At 53.7% G+C, this 9,350-nt stretch overlaps 1 pseudogene; it reads left to right on the top strand.

Moving 5' to 3' along the window:
* Nucleotides 1–227: 227 nt before the first annotated feature.
* Nucleotides 228–1,159, top strand: LOC130266082 (olfactory receptor 14J1-like; annotated as a pseudogene).
* The last annotated feature ends 8,191 nt before the right edge of the window (nucleotides 1,160–9,350 follow it).

Below are 9,350 nucleotides of genomic sequence, written 5' to 3'. Positions count from 1 at the left end.
TGGGTTCTCCAGTGCTCAGGCTAAGAGCATTGATGAAGATGGGGCTGCAAATCATCATCAGAAACCTGAACTAAAATACAAAAAAAAAAAAAAAATCCACTTAAATTTCTCCAGAGAAAGAGGGTTTTCCATGAATGTGTCAAAAAATAGGATACAATTGACCATGAAAAGCTGTTCCAGCTTCTCAGTATTTTCTTCCAACAGCCCACCATGCCCAGAGTGAAAGTATGTCCAACAGCAGCTCCATCAGCCACTTCCTCCTGCTGCCATTGGCAGACACACGGCAGCTGCAGCTCCTGCACTTCTGCCTCTTCCTGGGCATCTCCCTGGCTGCCCTCCTGGGCAACGGCCTCATCATCAGCGCCGTAGCCTGCGGCCACCACCTGCACACCCCCATGTTCTTCTTCCTGCTCAACCTGGCCCTCACTGACCTGGGCTCCATCTGCACCACTGTCCCCAAAGCCATGCACAATTCCCTCTGGGACACCAGGACCATCTCCTACTCAGGATGTGCTGCACAGCTCTTTTTCTTTCTCTTCTTTATCTCAGCCGAGTATTCCCTCCTGACCGTCATGTGCTACGACCACTACGTGTCCATCTGCAAACCCCTGCACTACGGGACCCTCCTGGGCAGCAGAGCTTGTGCCCACGTGGCAGCAGCTGCCTGGGCCAGTGGCTTTCTCACTGCTCTGCTGCACACGACCAATACATTTTCCCTGCCCCTGTGCCATGGCAATGTCCTGGGCCAGTTCTTCTGTGACGTCCCCCATATCCTCAAGCTCTCCTGCTCACACTCCAACCTTAGGCAACTTGGGATTTCATGGGTGGGTTTTTGTTTAACACTTGGTTGTTTTGTGTTCATTGTTTTCTCCTATGTGCAGATCTTCAGGGCTGTGCTGAGGATCCCCTCTGAGCAGGGACGGCACAAAGCCTTTTCCACCTGCCTCCCTCACCTGGCCGTGGTCTCCCGTTTCTCAGCACTGGGTCATTTGCCTTCCTGAAGCCCCCCTCCATCTCTTCCCCATCCCTGGATCTATCCCTGTCAGTTCTGTACTCAGTGGTGCCTCCAGCCCTGAATCCCCTCATCTACAGCCTGAGGAACAAGGAGCTTAAGGCTGCTGTGTGGAAACTGATCACTGGATGGTTTCAGAAAAAGTGAAATACTGGCCCGTTTCTTCAAATCACTTGTAATAAAAGTCATCTCTGATTGTTTCAGTTGGGCTTGTGTGTTGGCTTACTCTTTCATTTCATTTGCATTATTTTTATAATTTTGCCCACTAAGAAACACCATAATTTGTGCCCTTTCTCATTTTACATTTGTCAACCTTCACTATGACACAGTCCATGTCAATGTGGAGCTGTGCTGATGGTGGCTTTTAAGAAAATAAAGTATCTCTCTCCCAGCAAAGTTTTCTCCAGAGATCTCTCTTCTGTTCCCTTCTCTGAAGCTGCAGCAGCAATGTCTGTGTGCAGAGCTGAGGCAGATCAGTGCTGGCACAGCAGCTGTGCCCAGCAGCAGCAGCACTTGCTGTTGCCAGTGCTGCTCCTGTGCCACTGCCCCGCCGCACTCCTGCCCCTCGTGTTGCTGCAGGGCCTGAGTGCTTTCGGGGCCGGGCACAGCCCTGGGGGTGGCAGTGCCAGGGCTGCAGCAGGGACAGGCCATGGGCACTGCTGGGGCGGCGCTGACGCCTCAGGGCAGGGCCTGGGGGCTCCAGGCTCCTTGGCCAGGCTCTCTCCACAACACTTGGCCGGGCCAATGCTGAGCAGAGAAAACCCCCCTGAGCAGCCCCAGGCTGGCCGTGGGCAGGCTGGGGACAAACAGCATGGCTGGTGCTCTGCAAGGTCCCTGCAAGGGGGAGACCCTGGCAAGGAGCAGCAGAGCAGGGGCTGATCCATCCCCACTGCGCTGGACATCCCAGGGCAGCGTCCCACAGCGTCCTCATGCACCTGCCAACAACATCCCCCTCTGCAGCCCTGGCTTCTCCCCCAGCTCACACAGGTTCCCCATCCTTGCAGGCACAGACACGGCAGCACTGGCTCAGGAGCCCCTGTTTGCACTGCACAGAGCAGGCGTCAGCACCCCCATGGTGCTGCTGTGGGGAGATGGAGCTGAGTGAGCACAAATGCCATCAGCCCCTGGGGCCAGCAAGGGCTGGGGCATGGGAGGGAAACCACTCAGGTGTTGTGGTGGCCTCTGAATTCAGCCAGAAAGTTTGTTCCCATGAGCTGTGAGCTTCCTGTCCCACTGCAGACATTGTTCCTCAGAGCCAGGGCTGCCTGGGAGCCACCCTCAAACTGCCCTGAGCATTTCCTTGGCTTCACCTTTCCTTTCTTTCCTCTCTCCCGATCCAGATTTCTTCCTCTTGCCCATCCCTGTCCTCTCCCCTGCAAACAGCCCATCCCTGTTTGCCCTTTCCTCTCTGGCCCCACTCCCAGTTCAGTTTCTCAGTTGGCACCTGAGAACGCCCCTTGGGGAACAGAATCATCCTACAAGTGCTGCAGGAATTGTCTGCAGGGTCCTGCAGTGCCTCGTGCTGCTCCCTTGCCAGAGGCACCACAGGCCAGGGGGGCACGTCTGCAGGGGTTGTTTTTTCCAAAGTGCAGGATCCAGCACATGGTCTTGTTAAACCTCACCTTGTGGGATTTGGGCCCTGGATCCAGCCTGTCCAGATCCCTCTGCAGAGCCCTCCTACCCTCCAGCACATCTACACTCCCAGCCAACTTGGTGCCACCAAGGTTCCATAAAGGCCCTAGGGTGTCACAATGATCCCCATGATTCCATGAGGTCTCCCAGTGTCACAATATCCCTTTGGTTCCATGAGATCCCTTGGTGTCACAATGTCCCCTGGATTCTTGGGCCCTGCAGTGTCACAATGGTGCCCTGGTACCCTAAGATCCTGCAGGCCCTGCAGTGTCACAATGGATCCTTATTTCCATCAGGTCTCGCAGTGCAGCAATGCTTTCCTTGGTTCCACAGTGTCACAATGGCCTCTTTTCCCAAGGGGCACCTCGGTGTCAAACATGTTTCCTTCATTCCATGAGTCCCTGAGGAGCAGCACTGGCCCCTTGGTTCCATGGGGCCCTGCAGTATCACAGTGGCCCCATCATTGCACGAGGTCCTGCTCTGTCACAATGCTCTGCATGGTCCCACAAGGCCCTGCAGTGTCACTGTGGCCTCTTGGCTCCATGAGGCCTCGAGTGCCACCATGAATTCCTTGGTGCTGCAGTGTCACAATGGAGCCCTGAGTTCCACAAGATCCTGCAGTGTCACGAGGGACCCTTGGTTCCATGGGGCACCACAGTGTCACAATTGTTCCCTTAGTTCCAAGAGTCCTTGCAGTGGAACAATGGCCCCTTGATTCCATTTTCCCCAGGCTCTCACAAGGCTCTCCTTGGTTCTGCAGTGGCACAATGGCCCCTTGGTTCCACAAGGTCCTGCGGTGTCACAGTGGCCTCTGTGGTTCCATCAGGACCCAGAGTGTCACAATGGACTCCTGGCTTCCATGTAGCCCCACAGTGTCACAGTGGCCCCTTGGCTCTGTGGTGCCATGTCATACACAGTGTCACTCTGGTCCTCTCAGTTCCACGAGGCCCTGCAGTGTCACAATGGCCCCTTACTTCCCCAGGGCCCTGCAGTGTCACAATCATCACAGAATCACCCAGACTGGAAAAGACCTTTGAGAGCATCGAGTCCAACCTGTGACCTAACACCACCTTGTCACCCAGACCATGGCACTCAGTGCCACATCCAGTCTTTCCTGAAATGCTTCCAGGGACAGTGACTCACCCACCTCTCTGGGCAGCCCATTGCAACACCAAATAACCTCTTTTATGAAGAATATTCCCTAACATCCTCAAAAACATCTCCAGGTGTAGCTTAAAACTTTGTTCTCTTTTCCTATCACTGTTTCCTGCGAAAAAGAGCCCAAACCCCACTCGCTGAACCCTCATGTCAGGGAGCTGTAGAGAGTGATGAGGTCTCAGCTGAGTCTCCTCTCTTCCAGGAAAAACAACCCCAGCTCCCTCAGTTCTTCCTCACAGGACTTGTGTTCTAGACCCCTCACCAGCCTTGTTGCCCTTCTCTGGACACGCTCCAGCCCCTCCATGTTCTTCTTAAAGTGAGGGGCCCAGAACTGGACAACAGGACTCAAGGTGCTGCCCAACCAGTGCTGAGCACAGGGGAAAAGTCCCTGCCCTGGTCCTGCTGGCCACACCATTCCTGATCCATTGGAGTCCCAGGGATTGGATGAGGGAAATGGTCAGGAGGTAGAGGGGACAAAGTGGTATTGATTGTCAGCCATGAAGTGTCTTGACTTTCATGTCAATTCTGACTGCATTAGAAGGTGCTGCAGGTCAATGTCAACTGGAGATTGTAAATATCAGTCTAGAAACAGGAAAACATAACAGGAGAAAACTGTTCTCTCTGCATTGTTTTCAATGTAGTTTATTCACATTGAATGCACTTCTGAAATCTTCCTAATTAGCCACAGAAGAATTAAAAACTTAACTTACTCCCAGGGGCTTTTCTTGTTTGGGTGTTTTCCACAAATGTTTATCAGCCTTTCACACTGAATTTCTCAATTGAAGAGCTCAAGAAAGAAGAGGTCTCTGTAAAAGTAAAGTTTATCAGCAACCTCCAAGTGGCTGAGGATCAATCCTCATCAGAGCAGGAATGAACAGCAATGGGCACAGCTTTGTGGCTGCCCCAGCTCTGGGATGGGCCCTGAGCCTGGAGCAGGAGCAGCTCTGCAGGGCCCCAAGGCCAGGGCTGTTGTGATGGCCTGGGCAGATGGGATGGCAGCAGGGGCTGCAGAGCTCTCAGGAGCTCAGGGAGAGGGGAGCAGGGCACACAGGGAGCCTCCTTTTGCCTTGGCCAAGCACCTTGCCCATGGCTGGGGCTGAGTCCTCTCTGAGCTGCAGCTGCTGCTGTGCCCTTGCCAGGGGCTGAGGCCGTGGGGCCACTGCCCAGAGCCCCCTGCCCTGAGCAGAGCTGTGGGGCCAGAGCCGGCTGGGCTGTGCTGGGGAGAGGCCCTTGGTGCTGCACAGAGCTCAGGGCAGCTGGCACAGCTTGCAGGGAGATGGGCTGGCCTGAGAGAGCCTGCCAGAGAAAGCAGCATTGTCCATCTCAGCCTGGCTGAGTGTGCAGGGGCAGGACTCAGCCCAGGCCTTGTGGGGCAGGGCAGCGCCTGGGGAAGGCATTGGAAACAGGCAAATGGCGAGAGAGGAGGCTGCTCTGTGCCCTTGGTGGCATGCACAGAGCAGGGAGGGGGCCCAGGACATTTGTCACCTCCAGCTTCTGTCCCCAGGCATTCCCACCAGCAATGCTCCTGTCCTGGGCTGGGCCTGCACATGCTGTGCCACCATGGCTTTGCCAGCAGGGCACAAAGAGGCCACAGAGCTGCATTTTTGGTAGCAGTGTCACAAAGGACCCTCACTTCTGCAGGGCCCTGCAGTGTCACAATGGCCCCTTGGTTCCATGACAGCCCATCATGTCCTAATTGTCACCTTGGTTCCATGCGGCTCTGTTGTGTCATAATGATTTCCTTGTCCCTGCAGTGTCTCAATTGGACTCATGGTTCCATGAGACCCCAAAGTGTCAAATGGATCCTTGTTTCCATAATGTTTCAGTGTGTCACGGTATTCTCATCAGTTCAATCAGGCTCCACAGTGTCCCAAAAGTCTGCTCTGCAGCTTTAAAATGGTCTCCTTGGCTCCACGTGTCCCTGCAGTGCCACACTGGCCCTTGGTTATACAAGACCCCCACAGTGCCACAATGATCCCCTTGCTTTCAGAAGGCCCTGAAGTGTCGCAATGGCCCCTTGGCTCCTTGAGGCCCTGCAATGTCACAACGGACACTTGGCTCCATTGCCCTCCCCTGTGTCTCAAGAGTTCCTTGATTCCATGAGCCATTGCAGTGCCACAATGCTCTCCTTGGCTCCATGTGGCCGTGAAGTGTCACATTGGCCCCTTGGTTCTATTGGGCCCCAGAATGTCACAATGGCCTCTTGGTTCCACAGCATCACAAGGGACACTTGTTTCCATAAGGCCCCTGAGTGGTACAATGAATTCCATGGCTCTGTGAGGCCCTTCAGTGTAGAAATGTTCTCCTTGGTTCTGCAGTGTTAAATAGTTACTTGGCCCCTTGAGGCCCCACAGTGTCACAATTGTCTCCTTGATTCCTTGGGGCCCCACAGTGTCAAAGTGGCCCCTTGATTCCCTGAGGCCCCACTGTATAACTGTGGTCTCCTTGGTCCCAAGGGGATCTGCAGTGTCGCCATGGACATTTGGTTCTGTGACATGCCACATGTCACAATGTCCTCTTTACCATCCCAGTGTCACAGGGGTGTCCTTGGTTCCATGGGGCTCTGCTGTGTCACAAGGGCCCCTCGTTTCCATGGAGCACCCCAGTGTCACAAGGGTCTCCTTGGTTCCACAGTGTGACAATGAACCCTTGGTTCCATGAAGCCCTGCAGTGTCACTATGGACATTTGTAGGGCTGGAACCCCTCTGCTTTGCAGCCAGGCTGAGAGAGCTGGAGATGTTCAGCCTGGGCATGAGAAGGCTCAGGGAGACATTAGAGCCCCTTCCAGCACCTAAAGGAGCTTTGAGAGAGCTGGAGAGGGACTTTGGACACAGGCCTGGAGTGACAGGACAAGGGGGAACGGCCATGAGGTGAAGGAGGGCAGGTTTAGATGGGATATTGGGAAGAAATCCTCCTGGTGAGGGTGATGAGGCACGGGCACAGGTTACCCAGAGAGGCTGCAGACTCCCCACCTCTGGAGGTGTTCAAGGCTAGGCTGGATGGAGCAACCTGCTCCAGTGGAAGGTGTCCCTGCCCATGGCAGGAGATTGGAACTGGATAATCTTTAGGATTTAAACCCAAGACCTTTTCTGATCCTTGATTTCCTCCTCCCTGCCCTCATTTAGCAGCAGGTTGACATGTTCTTTTTGCAGCTATTTATTTCAAACAGTGACTAAATTGACTTTGCTCTGGATATTGCCTGCAGCCTCCATCAGCTCCAGATGAGCTTTGGCTTTCCTAAACACGTGAACATAAGCTGAGGTCAGATTTCTGAATTCCTCCTCCGTGGCTTGTCCTCCCTTCCACCTCCTGGTCGTTGTGTGGGGCTCATGCCTGTCATTTGTCCCTGAGGCTGCACAGCCTCTCTGGCCAGCACAGGCCCTACATCCCCCTCATCAGACACAGCACAGTAGAGGGTGTGTTTTGGGTGGGCAAATGGTCCCCACCACAGTGTCCACTCCAGACCTCACTGTCCGGTCCCACCACCCACATCCCATGCCAAGGATCACAGAGAGCCCTGCTCTGGGGTCTGCCAAGGGCTGGGTGAGGAGGGAGCCTGGGCAGGGCTGATGCTGCCACTACAGCAGTGTTGAAAGGAGGAAGGAGATAACCACAGAACAAATAGACCAACAAAGAGTGCCCAGGTCTGAAAGTGGCTGATGGAAGAGGCACAAGAACAGGCTGAAGGACAGATGCTCAAAGCCCTGGGGCACCTTCTCAGACTGCCCACGCCACCAAGGCCACAGACCAACACCCTCAATGCAGCCCAGAGCTATTTTTCGATGGAAACTTTTTCAGTGGCTGTGCTGGGGGCCCAGGCCAGGATATCAGGGGCCCAGGCCAGAAGGGCAGGGGCTGCTCTGGGAGGGGGGCAGGATCTCGACAGCCAGGCTAGAACTCAGAGGCTGCACCCACGGGCTTAAGGCTCCCACTCCCCCTTGCCTGGTGGTTTCTGGAAAAATTCATCAGGGGCAGCATTCCAGCCACACCATGGGCCGGTCTGGCCACTCTGGGGGGAGGGAGAAGCAGGAAGGATCTCAGCAGCCAATGGCCCTGCCTAGCAATCCCCCTCCCCCAAGTTACTCAGAATTTGGAAGAGGACAGAAACAAAATAAATAGAAGACACGGAGAGAAAGACAAAATAGTTACAGAGAAGCACACACACTGGCACCAACTCCTGGATTCCAGTAGTGTTAAGTTTGAAATTCCGAGAGTAGGTAGGGTCAAGATGTGTACTTGCATAGTGGTCTGTCTTAAATTCTCCTTGGTCTTCCTGAGTCCTTCCCCCGGGTGGGACTTTTGGTCATTTGGTCACTCAGGAGCTGGGCTGGGGCTCCAGGGTTGGGTGTGGAGCGTTGCCTTTGGTGTGAGACAGACCCCAGGAGAAGGCAGGGTACGGACCATGGGCTGAGCCCATGCTCAATGGTTTTTATGCCCCTGGGCCTTCATGGCCCTCCCCCCAGGTGGGACCTGGATTGCTCAGGCAATCAGAGCCTGGGTCAGCACCAGCCCACTGTGTGACTGACAGCTCATCCCGAGGTGTCTGGGACATTGATCTCATCCGGGCTGTGACAGTGACCATGGTGACACTGCAGAACCTCATGGAACCAGGGGTCAGTTGTGACAATGCAGGTTCATGGACACCACGGTGACACTGAGGAGTCTCATTGATCCAAAGAAACCATTGTGACACTCTGGCCCCTCATGGAATCAGGGTGACCATTGTGAAACTCAGGAGCCCTATGGAACCAAAGGTCAAGGATGAAGCAGTGGGGTCCACAGAACCAAGAAGCCATTGTGACACTGAAACTGGTGGAATTAAAATTTAGAAAAAAGCATTAATGGTAAAACTACAAGAAGATGCTTTAACTAGAAGGGGGCTGACAAGATTCTATGAATGTTTAACATTGGCTGTCTTTGCAAGAACAGGAGGACAGACAAGGCTTCAAGATAAGATTGAGGGCCAAGAATGCTCAAACAGGATGGAAGAGTAAGGCCCCTTCCAGATAATGGGATTCCTAGACCCCTGAGGCAGTGAAAACTGGTGTCAAGGTTTGGAAAGTGACGAAAGACAAATACACAAAGAGGGAGAGGTGAAAAGTTCAACTAAGAAGAAGACTGTTTATGTCATCGCAAAGACCCCAGACAACCACTTGAGTGACCAACAAAGAGCAGTGCACAGTCGCAAAGAGGTGGGGAGATAATTTTAATATGAAGTGGGGACAGGTGAGGTTAAGATACAAATATGTATTAAGTGCATTGTGCAACCCCAGTTTGTAGAGAATAAAAAGAGAGGTGCAGATCGCCAAAGGTGTGCATGTTTTTAGAGGAGCTATTCCCCAAGCACCTCAGTGCTGTATAAAGTACATACCTGTAACTTATTTTATAGGGTATAAAGGTTTTCCCTGCATCAATTTGGGTGACCCCTCTGCTCCCCTAAGATTTTGGGGTGCCCCCTTTGCTCCTCCCCAGAGCTGGAGCTGGTGTAGAATGCTTTCTTCACCGACCCCACAGACGAAATCACCTGGGTGTACCTGCTCTGCATCCT

The sequence above is a fragment of the Oenanthe melanoleuca genome, unplaced genomic scaffold, assembly GCF_029582105.1.
Source record: "Oenanthe melanoleuca isolate GR-GAL-2019-014 unplaced genomic scaffold, OMel1.0 S001, whole genome shotgun sequence".
NCBI classification, from domain to species: domain Eukaryota; kingdom Metazoa; phylum Chordata; class Aves; order Passeriformes; family Muscicapidae; genus Oenanthe; species Oenanthe melanoleuca.
This window is presented reverse-complemented; position numbering and strand designations above follow the sequence as displayed.